Source organism: Erithacus rubecula (assembly GCF_903797595.1).
Source record: "Erithacus rubecula genome assembly, chromosome: 2".
Taxonomy (NCBI): domain Eukaryota; kingdom Metazoa; phylum Chordata; class Aves; order Passeriformes; family Muscicapidae; genus Erithacus; species Erithacus rubecula.
The window spans coordinates 54,989,398-55,005,126 of NC_136685.1; positions in this window are offsets into that span (position 1 = coordinate 54,989,398).

Sequence of the window (15,729 nt, forward strand, 5' to 3'; positions counted from 1 at the left end):
TTGCTTCAGTGTCTCACTTCAGCCAGAATTCAGCCCCATGGCCTGTGCCTGTCAGATAAGAAGTTCAACAGCGTGTGCTTAACACAATATCTCTGATCACCTGTGGTGCAGAGGTCTCCTTGCAGCAGATTGCAAGTCACCAGTTCCATCTCCTCCATCTTCCCAGCATTTGGTCTGTTTATATTTCCTCTTTTCTAGGAGATGGAATGAGATTTGAAAACTATTTAATGCTTAAAAAATCCATGCAGCCGTGTTCTACTTAATAGAGAAATTTTACATGGAAAATGTGTTGTTTTTTCCATTATGTTAACTTCTCACAGCTCTGCCTGCTAGTGCTAGCTCCTTGCTTTCAAGCTACTGATGAGCATCAGCATCTGTTCTTCTGGGTATCCAGACCATTTGCAGATTCTTAAAAGCAAAAGCCATGACATGCTCTTTTTAGAAATTACTGGATGCCTTCCAGGGTTGGAGTCAAGTAGTGAAACAGCCCTCAATGTATTGCTGAAATTATGCTGCAAGAGTAGCTTGTCCATTCTAATGCTATTCTGCCTTCTTCTGTTCTAACTCCACCAGCAGAATTCCCCCAGGCACCACAAAGGGGTTAGAGAAGTCAGTCTTTCTAGTAAATGTCAAGTTGAAAAAATAATTCTGAGTAGTGCTGACAGCCTAGATGCTCTTTAGACCTGCAATAGAACAAGGTCTTCTGACTTGGAAACAAATCAAACTTTTAACAAGGCAGAACTGCAAGCAAAATCTCTGCATAAAACCCTGATGGCATTTTCCAGCTAGTAAAACTAGAACCTTACATTTTATAGCTGGAAAGGAAAGTATTCAACAGCTGTATGGAAATGAAGCCCAAGTTTTGTGACAAAGATTGTCACTCCTTCAGTGTTCAGCCAAGTTTTCCCATGGAGCTTTTTGACAGTATTGCTCACACAGAAAGAGCACACCTTATCCATTGCTGTTAATATCCATGCTGGCAGGAGAGGCACAGTGAGATATTATCTTCTGCTAATCTTCTCCAAATGAAGGCTCAGAATTTCTCCTGGACAGCAGAATTGAAGGTTTTACTAAGCAACACACTGAACTCTGCACTTTCATCACTGCTGAGGTGTTGTTGGACATGTAATTTTTTCATACTACTGCCAAGTCTGGGAAAGAGACAGTATGATGCCTAAATAAATGAGAAGCAGCTCTCAGTGGCTGCAAAGTTTTCACTTCATTACTTGTTGCAGCAGTTTTGATTGTTCATCCTGGGCCATAGTCACTTCAGGGGTACAAGGAACTGGAAACTAATATGACAGGAATGGAGACATAATGCCAAAATTTATCAGAGTCTGCTTCCCATCCCTGTCCAGATCCCTCTTGAGAAAGTCAAGAAAGAGAGATGGCAAGGCAACATGAGTCTGTGCAAAGCTCCCCATCACTGCTGGTGTGCACATGGCATAAGCCAGTCAAGCCCTACCTCAATGTGCCTCAAATGGGAAGTGGACAGGAATGAGTCAAAGCACTTCTCAGTGTATGTATCTCTTGGCCTGGATGCAAGTCCATTAATCAAGTTCCTTTTTGATTTTTTTTCCCCTTTTCATCAAGTTGGTCTTCCAAAGACATTTTGTCTCTTTCCATTTTCCCCCTTTTAATCATGCAAGTGACAGCAGCACTAAGATGGATGTGTTTACAGCCTGGAGCTGGGCTGGTATCTCAAATTCCTCTGTGCTGCAGACAATTCCATGACTTCACCCACTGGTCACACAGCATAAGGCCAAGGGGCTGCCAGCCAGCAATGTCCAGCAGTGTGCAGGAGTGGCTGTTCCCAGTTCACTGGCACCTGAAGAGATGAAATGCAGCAAGGGATACAGAGGCAGCATTCCTCTGGCAAGAGGAAAACTGTAGGGAGCAGGTTTGAGATGGACTGTGCCTCCACAGTGTGTGTCTCCACTCCCCAGTTCATCCATGTGGAGAGACTGAGCAGGCTCAGATGCACGTGGGTGAATTTGCACCATACCTGGCTAACCACAGTCTTTGTACACTCACTGTGTGTGTCACACCCTGCCCCAGGGCACTTTAAAGTCTTGCCCCTGGTCACTGCAGGACGGCCCTATCAACTATTTCTGATGGCTGAGGACATTGACAATACCTGATCAAGGCTTCTGCTTTCCTGAGGCATATGATGACTTTCTGGCTTCTGGCTTCTCCTGCTGAAGGTCTGGAATTTGCTGTAAGGTGTTGGACAGTACGCTGTGGCTGCCAGCACTCGGTGTGTGGGGTCTGCCACCATCCCAGCACACACAGCCCAGCCCTGGTCACCAGCCAGTCCCAAAGACAGGACCCAAAAGCCCAGGTTTTCCCTGATCCAATTTTATTAATTGTCCCAGATAACAGCAGAGGTGGGTTTCACTGCTTCAGAGTCCGTCAGAGATTTAGTGGGGAAAATCAAGTTGACTATTGCCATCCCAATTTGGGAAAAATAAGATTTAATAAAGGGCATTGCTTTTCTCCCATTGCTTTATTTGGAAATGTCCTCTAAAGCAATTTCACATTTCAAGAAGTTTAGGAATGCTCATATTTCACCTCTGTTTTCAGACTCTTCTTCCACACTGAGGGAGTATGGTGAAGGTTGGTTTGTAATGAGCCAAACTCAGACAAATGAGGCAGGGATTTTTGCTGCCTCCAATAGATTTCCCATCCCAAATTTCCCCATGGGAATTTTCCTATTTCTCCATGATAACTTATATATTTCTAAGGAAATCTTCTATATGAGGCATGATCTTGAGACTGGTTTTTTTTTTTCTTGGCTTTTGCCTGATGATTTTGTGATTGGATGGATCACAAAATCATGTGTGGACTAGATGTTTGTTTCACCACCTTCATTCAGTATGAATTGTCACCCCAGAAGCACACTACTCAGAAGCTGGTCCCATAACTGACTTTCTGAATCTTTTCCTCTTCCTGAAGCAGATTTGGAACTCTTGCAGTGCCCACTTCTCGGACAGTCCTAGGCCAAATGCACATTTTAATGGATGTCACACAAATGAAGAAGATAAACCATATCACATTATCAAATAGCTCAATGTGTACTCTTGCAAATGCTAGTTCTCATGCTGAATGTGGTGTGTGAAAATACTAAACAACCACAGAGAAGATATGAAACAACCACAGAGAACAGAAGCCAAAACTCCCTGCAGATGTATTCTAGTCAAAAGGTCAAATCTGGGATGCAGCTTTGAACACCCTTCTCTCTCAACTTCTGTTACAAGAACTATACCTTAAATAATAAGAGAAACACTTGTAGTTTCACCTGATAAACTTCATCCTTTGTCCTGGGGATTTAAAGTGGTCACAGCTTGCATGGTAGAAGGATGCTCTAACAGATACTATGAAAGACATTTTTCCCTATTCTGTTGTTTCCCTACAGGAAAGCTGTTGCAAATGGGTAATAAAGGAAAACTGCACAAATAGGTGAAAAAATAAATGGAAGGGAAAGGGGTGCCTGGAGTCAAAGAGCTACAGAGCTGCATGGCTTTTCATAGATCTTTCCTCCACCATTCTGCAGAACCATCGGCTCCACCCCTGAGGGCAGCTAAAAGTGTTTACAAGTCATTTTGGTACTAGGGAACACAGAACTCTCACACAGAAGACGTCAAATCCCAGCACAAAAATCCTTGATAGCACATTGAGATTAAAGTAAGTGTCTATGTTAAAATGTACATAATTTCAAATTGTTGTGCATGTCAATAAATTACAGACAGCTTGCTGGCAATGTCTCTCCAGTACCCCAATAACAAATTGTAATTTGTAATTCGAAAGAACACTGTCATTTTCAATCTGATCTCCTCCAAGTTTTCTTTTCCAAGTTTTCTTTTCATATTCAGAGAATGGGAGAGCTGAGAATCTTTTTTTTTTTTTTTTTTTTTGGTGCACTTCCTCATCTTTGCTTTAGACACACAAAGCATAATTGCTCTGCAAATGGAGCTTTTTGCATCATTAAAATAAGTGGGGCCCATAACATAGTGAGCTAAACAATGCTGTTTCTAGTGGGAATGCCATAAAAAATGAAAGGTGATGGTCAATATTTTAAGATTCAGATGAGCTAGGCAAAAAAAACAGTCCTAGCAGCAAAGAACTTGACTGCTGTGTCTAATTAACTTTTTCCAAGGACCTTTGCACAGAAAGGTCTGGTGTCCACACTTCAGCCTCTGCTTTTGGGGAAGGGACAGATGGGACTGAAGTGGAATATGTTTATCCCAGAGCTTATGGGGAAGGGGAAGACAGCCACCAACACCTCACATCATGAATCACACCATGTTCCTGAGAGCTTCTTGAAAAGCTTCTTGAACTCTATCAGGTTTGGAACTGTAACCATATCCCTGGGGAGCCTATCTCATTGCCCAACCACCTTCTGGATGAAGAAACTTTTCCTAACCTCCCCTGGCAGAGTTTCATACCATTCCCTCAGGTCTTACAGCTGGTGGCTGGAGAGAAGGAAGCCACCCCCACTTCCCCTGGTGAGGAAGCTGTAGACTGGTATTAGTTTTCCTCTCAATCTCCTCTTCTCTAGACTGAATAAACCAAGGTCAATGTAGATGTTCCCATGGAAATCTAATTTCCTGACTTGGGAGAACAAAAATGGAAGCGAGACTTAAACTTTTCTGAAATTTACTCCCTCATTATATTTCGTTCTGCATTAGCTTTGCAAAAACTCAGCTGAATTTGCAATTACACCCCACAACCCCTCCAAGGAAAAGAAACCAAACCAGAATCTTAAACTATCCATTGAATTTTCTGCCTCCTTCAAGGGCTTGGCAGGGCTAGGTCTTGCTTCTGAAATGGACCAGTTTCCCAGTGTAGGACCCTTCATTTGTTACCACCTTCTCCTCTAGGACCGTGAAAGGTTAAAAATGATCAGGGAAGTCCATCAATATATCTTTTTCCCACAGCATTAATTTTCTGTTCTCTTTTCATATGAAAAGTTACCTGAATGAAGCACAGTGAATGATTTCCCTGGTGTACCTTTCCACAATATTGTAAAATATAATCAGATCAGGGTGGATTAATACCAAGCAAAAACTAAGGTTTACTGTGGAGAGCATCCAATAGAAATTTCTTTCTTCTCACCACAATTTTATATGGGATTAAAACCATATTCATCAGCACTTTTGCAAATATTTTTCACTGACACTGCAACTGATGTTTTCTCTTACTATTTTAAACAGCTTGATCAATTACCAAGCACAGTAAGTTCCCTGTAAATCCATCTGTGTTATAAGAAGGAAGGTGTTTTATTAAGGTTTGGAAATTTCTGTTTACCACAGACATATGTTCAACACAGCCCTTCCAAGAGTTTGGAGCCACAGTTGTTAATTTTCTTCTTCCTTGGAAGGATGCCTGGTCATAACTGAGGTTCTTTTGCTTGTTGCACTGTTGTTGCATGTAAGGACTAACACTGCTTGTATAGATTTCTGAAAAATGAAAGTTTGGAAAGGAATGGGAGGAGAGTGAGGTGGTGAGCAGGAGCAGGGTATCCACTGCAAGGAAAGGCAGAAAGCTTAGCCTTTTTTAAATGCAAAAATGTGCTGGTCCTTTCCCTGTAGAGTCTGTTTCTAAGCATATGAAGTAGTCTCAGCAGTTTGGGACTTTGCTTTTCAGTGGCCACATGGATAAAAATGTGAAAGTATGTGACATTATTTCCACTTATCACCAGCAAGAGCAGGCAAATGCCTGGTTTCACTTCTGCAGTCCAGATGGAGGGATGGGAGCCAGTTTACCCTCCATCTCTGTGCATCAGACTGTCTGGTCAAGGCAGACAGTGACACCTGAAAGTGTCCAGCTGTCCCCCTGTCTCCTAGCTTGTGTCTCTAGATGATACTCACAGCTGGGTCAGGCTTCAGGACAGCTTCAGTGTGAGGCAAGTTTATGACAGCAGGTTTGAATGCATGCTGGGCCTCTGGCTTCCTACCACATTCTCCTGGATATTGAAATGTTTATGGAGAAAACAATCTTCTGAGCTGAAAGAAAGAGATAATGAGCTATAAAATTGCTGATTGCCATAAAGACTCATCCTCTTATGGTGGACTAGAGTTTCTCCCACTTACTTGCAGAGATAAGCTTTCTGGAATGGAAATGCCTGCAGTCCAGTATTTCACTTGTGTGATGAAATGGAAATAAACACCTCGTAGCCAGTAGCTCTTTCCAAGACCCGTTCTGTCATTCTTGTCCTTTCCAGTTCAGAAGGGTGAAGTCTTGTGACATAAACTGGGTGAGATTTTCCTTAAATCCCCAGTCTATACTTGCTTTCCAAGTCACAACACTTTCCAAACTCTTCATGTTGTCCCCTATATTTTTCTTTCCCTTTTTAATCTTTTTTTTCTTTCATTTTCTCTTTTTTTTTTTCTCTTTTTTTCACAGTGCAGTAAACGGTTTCTTTGATTGATAGCAGAACTCAGACTCCATCAAGGTTCAAACCACAAATTCCCTGTGGCAGCCAAAACCACTGAGTAAAGGAGCCCAGCTTGGAAGGATTTAGGGGAGAGCAGTTCTGGGAACTCAGATTTGGGATGCCTGGAAGATGCTGGGAATGCGATGCAACTCAGTTTAGGGCTTTCAAGATGTCATGAATTGTACTTCAGAGGAGGCAAGCTGGAGAATCATTGATTCTGATAGGCAGGTGGATAAAAACAATGAAATTGTTTGCACGTAATTCTGAGATGCAATCCTAAATCTAAAAAATCCCATTCTAGGGTCAGTTCAGAAAGTCCTTCATATCATCAAAACCCATCAGATGACAAATCTCTGTCTCCAGCCTTCCCCACATCTTGACAGGGAGCTGCCAGAGTCCTCACACTCCTGTATGCAAAAATAAAAGTTGGGGAATAGTTGAAACATTTGGATTCTCTGGCATCCCAAGGATTTCCTTTCTAGCATTTGCAATGGCATTCCCTTTTGAAAGATTAGTTACTTGAGAAGAAAAAACATTTGGAAATACTTTTAAAAGGTCAAATTCAAAATAAAGATTTGGAAAATAGAGAATCCAGTCACTCAGTGTGAAATGTTAATTTCCTTTGGAACTGTTATGTGTAATTTTTCTTTCTTTTCTGGTCAGAAAAGAATGTCAGATCCTGTCAGTCCTTGTAGGGCTGGAGGAGCCTCTTCCAGCCAGCCCTTGTGTGCACACATCATTATATCAGGAACGGGCCCTTGGACCATAAACCAGTTGGGCAATTTGCTTCCAAAAGGAAACCACCACCAGACTAGAAAAAGATGCTGAGAACAAAAGTTATTGTTTAATGCCTTAAGGAAAATCAGTGTTGAAAACAGCTTCCACTGTGTGCCATTTCCTACACTTTGTCATTTGAAAACTAAGATCGTACTCTCTCTCTCTCTTCCACAGGCTTGACCTGAAGCTTACCTTTCCCCCAGTAATGTGTCACCTGAATTCCATCCATTTTACACTCCCTCCCTGACTTTGCTTGTCAGGACCACAGAGCAAGGACACATTTGTTAGCTGCTTTGCAAAGCACAGTAGGCTACTGCTCCCTGATGTAGGTACTACACCAGCACAGATAATAAACAAAGGGGAACATGCCAAGCCATACAAGAGTTAGAACTTTGAAGTTTTCTCTCTCTTTCTCATTGCAATTTTAATGGAGTTGTTTTAGAAGTTAATATATTTCACCCTTGCTGCTCACTAAATATCCTTGACTCAGCAGAGATGTAGACTTGCTGAACACACTTAAAGCAAGGAGAAATTGATTGCCGAACAGATGCAGAACATTATTACTAATTTCTTGGTTTTCATCATTTGTCTCCAGTCAAGGGAAAAAAAAAAAATCAAATCACTGGAGTCTGAAACTTGTAACAAACCCTATGGCATTTGGATTCTGAAATAAAAGAGAAAGCCTGTGTCTGCAATCATCCAGCAATTTGTCCTTTAGCCTAAATCTGTTTGTTGTCCTTGGCGTTAATTTTAAGACATCTCTATTTCAAAAGTGATCCTGTGACAAGTGGGGATTTCTAAGGTATTGGTGGTGCCCTCTCCCTGACCCTGTGGAGGCAGCAGTCTGGGATATCTCTTGTTTTCACTGACCAGGCTATTGGCAAATACAGGCTCAATTACCCTGCCTTTATTCTCACTGTGCATCTGATACACCAAACATGATGAAGCCATGACAAATATTTTGGCCCTATGATAGGGCAGGTTTCACAGTGATGCTACCTGAGTGTTAGGGGTGCTGTCAGGAAGAATTTTGGCTTTTGCATTCACCTTCACTCCCTTGCCCAAATGTAGGTGCCTAAGGATGGGCACACCAGACCTACAGGAGACCCACAGCTTCCCATGATCATGTCTAGGAACCATACAAGATACACTACCTTAGGGACAGGCCTGTGTTTAGGCATCTGACTCCCACCTCTAGGAAGCAGCACCCACCAACACTCAGGTGTTTGCCTAGAGCTACATCCCTCCCCCAGCTCAGGGTGAGATGAGTCTTTCCACAAAACCTGTCAATTTATTTCCTTTGATTGCACAGGAAATCCACCCAGCTGTGCTGCAGGTGCTAGGAGAATGCTGTGACCACCACACACAGATGAACATTGAGGGGTTCTTCATGTTTGTGCGGCAAAATTCTTTGGAAGTATTGACTTCTTTCCAAAGAAATGTTTAGCCATTTAAGGTAGAGAGAACAGTGGGAAATGATTTTGTTTGTTGTGAAATAAATCAGGTCGACAAATTTATTTAACACTGATTAGTGTTATGCATTTATTTCCCATTTTAGATTTGAAGTCTGCTAAAAACCTTGCGACTGCACATTCATTCCTCCCAGTGATGTTAAAGGCAAGCAGTGCTGCAGGCTGCAACCTCATCCAGCAAAAAATAAGGTTGGAGAAGGGCAAGGTGAGGACATTTCCCTGAATTGTGTGAGACTGCAGCTTGAAACTCGGTGAAAGTTCGGGGCTGTGCTGCCTTTATCCAATCCAGATTTCCTAGATTCACTGTCTGTGTGCAGGATTATTTTTCAGTTATTATTTCCTAGCTTTCCTGTAGCTGTATGTAATCTCTCCATGGAATGCTCAGCTGTTTTCAAAACTCTGTGCTTTATAACCATGGTGGATTTTTGAGGAGGCCATGACTTTGTCTGCACCAACATGCAGGGTAGCACAGCTGGAATAGGTTTGGGAGTGGGTCAGTGCTGAGGACCCACATCACTCAGCTCTCCTCCAGCCTGGTTCAGATGCCCATGAAGATGTGGCACATGCTACAAGGACTCTCAGGGATCCTTCTCAGCCTCATTTCCTGGGCCAGACTCAGCTCCCTGAGGCCAGTCTGCACTACAAATCTTTGCAGGTTGTGCATGGGGAATGCAGATACCTCAAAAACACACGCCTGCTGCAACAGAATGCTGGTGCCAGCACAGCCCCAGGTTTCTGTAATGCAGGGGCAGCAGAGTAAGTTCCCTCTTTACCCCCATTAGAGCAGACAGGACCACGCTGAGCCACGCTGCTCAGGAAGTGTCAGAAGTGAAATGAGCCTGCAGGGCTGGATGTGGCTGCTATTAGGACCTTAAATATATTCAGCTCCAACTATTTTTTCCACAAGCCACAGCAAACCATGCTGATCCAACCCATCCAAAACATCTGTGAGTACCAAAATTAGTGTGTAGGAAGTGATTAACAATTAGTTAAACATGAAGCTGTCATTGTTGGGAGAGGTAGAAAGCTCCTTTCTGGTAACCTCTCCCAAATCAGTGCTACAAGCTGAGCTAAAAAGGCAGCAGCTCAGCTTGCACTCAGGTGCTGAGAGTTTCCTGTTGGGATGTGAATAACATCTGCCAGGATACTTGCAGTTCATCCAGCCTGTAAAAACATAAATCACCTAATCTCTTGGCTGAGCATGAAGGGAGTCAGTAGCTCAGGCTTGTTTTAATTGTAATTTATATGACTATTCCTGCTTGGAGGAGCAGGCACCAAAGAGGGAAGACACTGCAGCCCTATTCTCTCTGTGATCACTGAGCCATCTCTACCCCTACAGGGATGACAGATGCAGTCAATTCAGTGGGAATTGGAGCTGTCATGCAACAGCACAGTGCTGCCCAAACCCAGCACTGTCAGCTCTTAGGGACAAGTCTGCCATCTTTGAGGACAATTCTTGCAGTGCTTGCCCTCTGGTGTTCTGCTTGCCCTCTAACTTTTGAAATCAAAGTAGCAGAAGTGTACCAGAGGAATCCTATTTCTTGAAACCAGCTTTTCCAATCTCATGGGAAACACTGTGAGAGCAAAATGCTCCAAATCAAGAATGCAAATTAAGAGAACTTTAAATTTGTTGTTTAAAAAATGTTTAATTTACACAACTCTCTTGGAGGTGAGAAGTGGACTAACACTTGGTGATTTTGCTTGAGTTACAATATTTAAATAGCACACTCTAAGTCTAAGGGCTATCTAAGCTTTTCTTTCCTATCTCTCTTCTAAATTAAGTCAGTACTTCATATGTGATTGCAGTCTCCTTGTCCAGGAATGGATTATCATCCCTGAAAAGAGTTCAGCATCTTGATCTTGAATGATTTGAAACATTTTCCAGGATCCATAAAGACATAGCTCCTCCATTTAAGTTGGAAATTTCTTAAATACAGATGTTTCATGTTCTGATCCTGCAAATGCCCATAAGTAAATAAATCTTAGAATCATAGAATATGCTGAGTTGGAACGAAGTCATCAGGATCACCGAATCCAGCTCCTGGCCCTGCACAGCACCATCCCCAAGAGTGACACCATGTGCCTGAGAGCATTGTCCAAATGCTTCTTGAACTCTGTCAGGCTTGGTGCTGTCACCACTTCCCTGGGGAGCCTGTTCCAGTGCCCAGCCAACCCCGGGTGAAAAACTTTTTCCTGGTACCTGTACTAAACCTCCTGTGACTCAGCTTCACGCTGTTTGCTCAAGTCCTCTCACTGGTCAGGAGAGTGAAGAGATCGGCACCTGCCCTTCTGCTTCCCCTCGTGAGGATGTTGAAGACCACAGTGAGGTCTCTCCTCACTCTCTTCTTCTCCAAGCTGAACAAACCAAGTGATCTCAGCCCCTCCTCATGCAGCTTCCTCTTTCCTTCCCTTCTTGAAAACTGAGACAATGTTCACCACCTGCCAGTCAGCTGGAACCTCTCTGGATTCCCAAGAGCACTCAGAAATCACCTGTAGAAACTGCTCTTGTGCAAAAGTGTTTCAGATGGTTTACCTAAAAGGATATTTTTAGCAATGTTTAGAAAAGTGCTGGTTATACTTACATAAACCTTGTGGATCGACAATGTTTGGCTGCAAATACAAGCAGTAAGAAAGTGGAAAGAATTGTAACATTTCTGCTATTAGTCAGGCCCCTGAAGAGCAAAGAGCATCATGAAGAAGGAAAAAACCACTGAAAATTAAATTTACCAAACTTTGCTGAAATTGCAATCTGTAGCTGCAGATGGAAAGAATATGATATATTACCAGAAATGGCCAACCTTTCCAGGTTCATTGCACTAAACCCTTCAGCAGATTTGTAACTTCAGTTTTCTTGTTTTCTGAAATGCAGCATGTCACCACATTTGTGATCAGAGCAATGCCATTGTCCTGCTGGCTGGTGGCAACAATTCCCCCAGGTCTCTGTAGAGAGCTGACCTCAAGCCCATGCAAGTGTTTCCCAAGCAGCTCCATGACCATGCATGCAAAGTATGTGAAGAAGGAATCACAGACATAAACAGTCAGGCTCAGCTTGCTGAAGGAATACAAGCATTTTCCTTTGGCTCTCACTGACTTCATAAAGCCAGCATTTCACCACCTCTCTGAATTTCTGTATCAGTTTTGTGTCTGGCAATGCTGGAAACAGCTCCATATAAGCAGAGACTCTGTACAGTCATGCAGCTCAGTGTGACACACTTGCAAGGGACCATGGGGGCCTCACAAGGCAGAGCTTTGAGGCAAACCTAGAGGGGTGGTGCAGGTCTCTTAACTCCCAGAAAACTCCTGGCTTGAGTTTTGTCACATGGATGTGTAGGAAAAAGGATGAGCAGTTAAAGATTCAGGCTGACAGCACTATGGACTTTGGTCTTGTGCTACAAAGGGAGGAGGTGCCTGCCCAAAAAGGTCTTGGTGTAGAGCTGAAAGGTGAATTTAGCTGTGTGAATCAGATAAATAGCAGTTTCCTCTGCATTTGTCCCTTGAGGTTTTAGCAGTCAGCAGTTTACAGATTTACTGGGTTTTGTGGTTCAAGGTATTTTAGCTACTTTTTAAAATTGGTTTCTGCATCCCCCTGTTGCTCTTCTCCTTAGCTTGTGATGGGAGACAAAGCCCAAGTACTGAGGATGAAAGGTGTTTACTCTGATCCAAATTCTGCTCTCAGGTCTGCCAGGATAAAATTAGTGACTAATTAATTTAATCATGAGCAAAATCAGGACTGTTCTCTTGTCCTTTCTGTCCAAAGGAGCAGAGAAGGCCAGCAGCTCCCTGGGCTGTGTGAGCAGAAGCACAACCAGCAGATCAAGGGAAGTCTCTGCTTTTTCCACTCAGCACTGAACAGACCATGTGCAGAATACCACATGGAATTTTGAAGTTCCCAAAACTAGGAACACATCAATAAGCTGGAGAAATTTCAGTGGAAGGCCACTGGTATGGCCAGGAATGAAGCACTTGCCCTGTGAGAAGAAGCTGAGGGAGCTGGGTTTGCTCAGCCTGCAGAAGAGTTTCAGTGGGACCTGAGAGCAGCCCCCCATACCTGCTGGTGTAATTTGTGATGGATGTAATTTGTGATTTGTTATGGGTGACCAGGCTGGCTAGGGAAGAGCTGTGGTCTGTGACATCAGTCTTATGGTCCCCAGCTGTCTGACTTCCCTCCCTCTTCATGCCATTCCTTTACTGGACATCATTAAGGGACCTGGCCTGCTAGAGTGCTTGGATCTACTTGGCACTCAGCAAAGAAGATGTTTCTCACCCCTGCTCTGAAGAAAACACCACATTTCAAAAGTGTTCAAATAGCTCAGCATTGCCTTCACAGAAGATGCTAAAATCAGAAGAAGTCTTTCTGAACACTGAATTCATAGTGAGACTTAATAGGATTGGGGGTGTGGGGCTCTTTTGGTGACTGTTGTACTCCACAAATTTCTAAAGGGCTTGTAATTGAAGTGCCAAACAGGGTATTTAACGTGGGTCTTCTTTTCAACAGCATTCTAATTTCAGCATTGTGTTTATAAAATGAAAAATTAACTATGGTTGTAGAAACTACTTACTACAGCAAACTTACCTGTGACTTGCAGGAGGCAAGGGAGGCCTGGACCTAGGATAGGATGTCTCAATCACAGAGGAAAGTGAATTGGCTTGAAAAGCACAGCATTAGAGCTGCTCCATACCACCACTCTGTGCTGTACTGGCAGTACAGAGCAGACACAGACTCATCCAGGCCAGCCATGGTCTGGCTGTAACATAGATACCCACCTCAGAATTCCTGGCTCTGTTGGGGCTTTGCACTTTCCACTCTTGGCCCTTTCTCCTACTTCATACATTTGGGAGGACAGTTTAAAACATGGATGAGGGAGTAGTGTTCTGGCAGTGGCATTAGCTGTGTACTTTGGAATGTCTTCTCAGCACAGGCTAAAGAGTGAAACCACTGAAACCCCAAACCATGCTGATGACCTTTCATTTCTTGAGAGATTTTTATCCTTGTCCCCAACATCTTGGAAATGGCAAGGTTTAGGAATGTAGAATTATTTTTCAGTGTAAGATATTAAGGACTTTTGTAATGTTCATTAGGAAAAAAAATTCTGATGCTTCAGTGCTTCAAAAGGTTTATTGGTGGGGGATGGGGTGGAAAGAGCAAATATCAGCATATAATAATAATAATGTGGAATACAAAAAAGGGGAAACATAAATTGGGTTAAATATTTTTTTCTTATCTATAGCTCACTGCACTTTTGTGCTTTTTCCAGCTCAGCAGGACTTTTAACTAGCTCATGTTGCCTCAGAGACCCATAAAAGTTCTACAGCCCAGAAAAAGCCTCATAAAATAAGTAAAACCTCCCAATGTGAAGTTCTGCCTCCCTCTCAGTCAGCAATTAACTCTTCTTCCTCCCACTTTCATAGAAGTTGGCTTTCCACACACTGGATGCCAAGTTTTCTGCTACTTCTTTTCCACACTAACCTCAAGAGAAGGACAATGGATTTTTAACCATCCTGTTCATGGACTGTGCTGTGTTCTTGTCACCTCCAAATCTTTCCTGGGACAGTCTGCTATGGGCATGCCTCAGTTTTACTTGCCATTGAAGGATACTCAAATGTCCTTACTTTAAATTCTTTCTCCTGAAGGAATATGTCTTAACCATACCTAAATATCTTCCTCTTTCTTAGCTACCATCTGTGCTACCAGCTTAAAGAGAAACACTCCGGCCACTGGAAGCAAAGTTCTGGTGAAGGTCTTGGCATTTGACAGCTCTTTTGCTTTGTGTCAGGCACATAGAGAAGTTACAGTAAAACAAAGTCCACTGATCTCAGGCAACTCCCACATCTGCCTGTAACACAACCCCAGCACTGCCCTAGCTCTCTTCTCTCCTTTGTTAAAGGCAGACCTCCAAAAGGTCTCTTTTAGCACCCACATTCACCTTTTAAAAAATTTTTTGTGCCCCTTTTATTTTCTGGAGGATGAGAAAACATTTTTACCCTCCATTTCCTTTTCCTGCAGCTCTAGATTATAGTTACTTACAGTCTGAGCATGTTTGCTCAAAAACTCTGGAAGCACAGTGCAGTTTGTTTCAAGGACCATTTGCAAGTGGAAAATATCAAATGTTGGTAGTAGTGCCAACATTTATTATATGGAGTTTCCCCTGTAGCTGGTTCATATGAAGTATTCATCCTAGAGCATTGAAAAAAGCATGTGATTGATTGACTGGCTGTTTTCATGAACAGTGGAGCCTGTTCTGTAGCTGGCTCCAGCCCCTCAACAGCTGGCTCACTTCTGCTAGCTTCATAGGGACAAACTGGATAAGCAAATTCATGTGTCTGGATGTGGCTACTTAAGCTCTGTACAAAAAGCTGACAGCTCTGGAATACAAGTCTAAGCAAGCAGGACATACTCAGATGTGGATCCACCACTCCTTGAGTGCTTCCTGGAATTCCAGAGCAGGTTAATCTGTCCATGTCAACACAGACATCAGCTAGGCCATCCACACATCAAGGGAGCCAAATGTAAACCTGGCATTGCTCTGCTGGCTTCTCTGAGGGTCCATTTCCTACCTAAGTGCAAGAACTGCAATTCATCTGAGGGCTGACTCTTTCTGTCAAACCATGCCTGTATGTTCTGGTGTGCATTATTTCCCATTAGATTTCTTCAGATCTTGAAGGAAAACCACTTCCCAGTTGAACATCATAAAACACAAAGCAACATAACAGCAGCCAAATAAACATTTCTCATAAAATAGGGAAACACAGCAATAGCATGCATATAGAGAAAGCCACATTAGCTGTGTGACTAAAACAGATGCCTAGAATCAGTCAGGAAGGGGGGAAATGGCAAACAGACTGTTACGTGGCACTGTACATGCTTTCTAAAATATTAATTTCTCTTTAGTCACTTCCACCTCGAAGTAATGACCCTTTCAAGTGAAGCTCAACAGAGGCATCTCTGCTGACCCACTCACCCTGTGTGAGTTTATGGTCACAGCTGCTCTGCTCTCCTGCCAGCACATGGGGGCAGAAACTACAACGTGAGAGTGAACAAAAGCA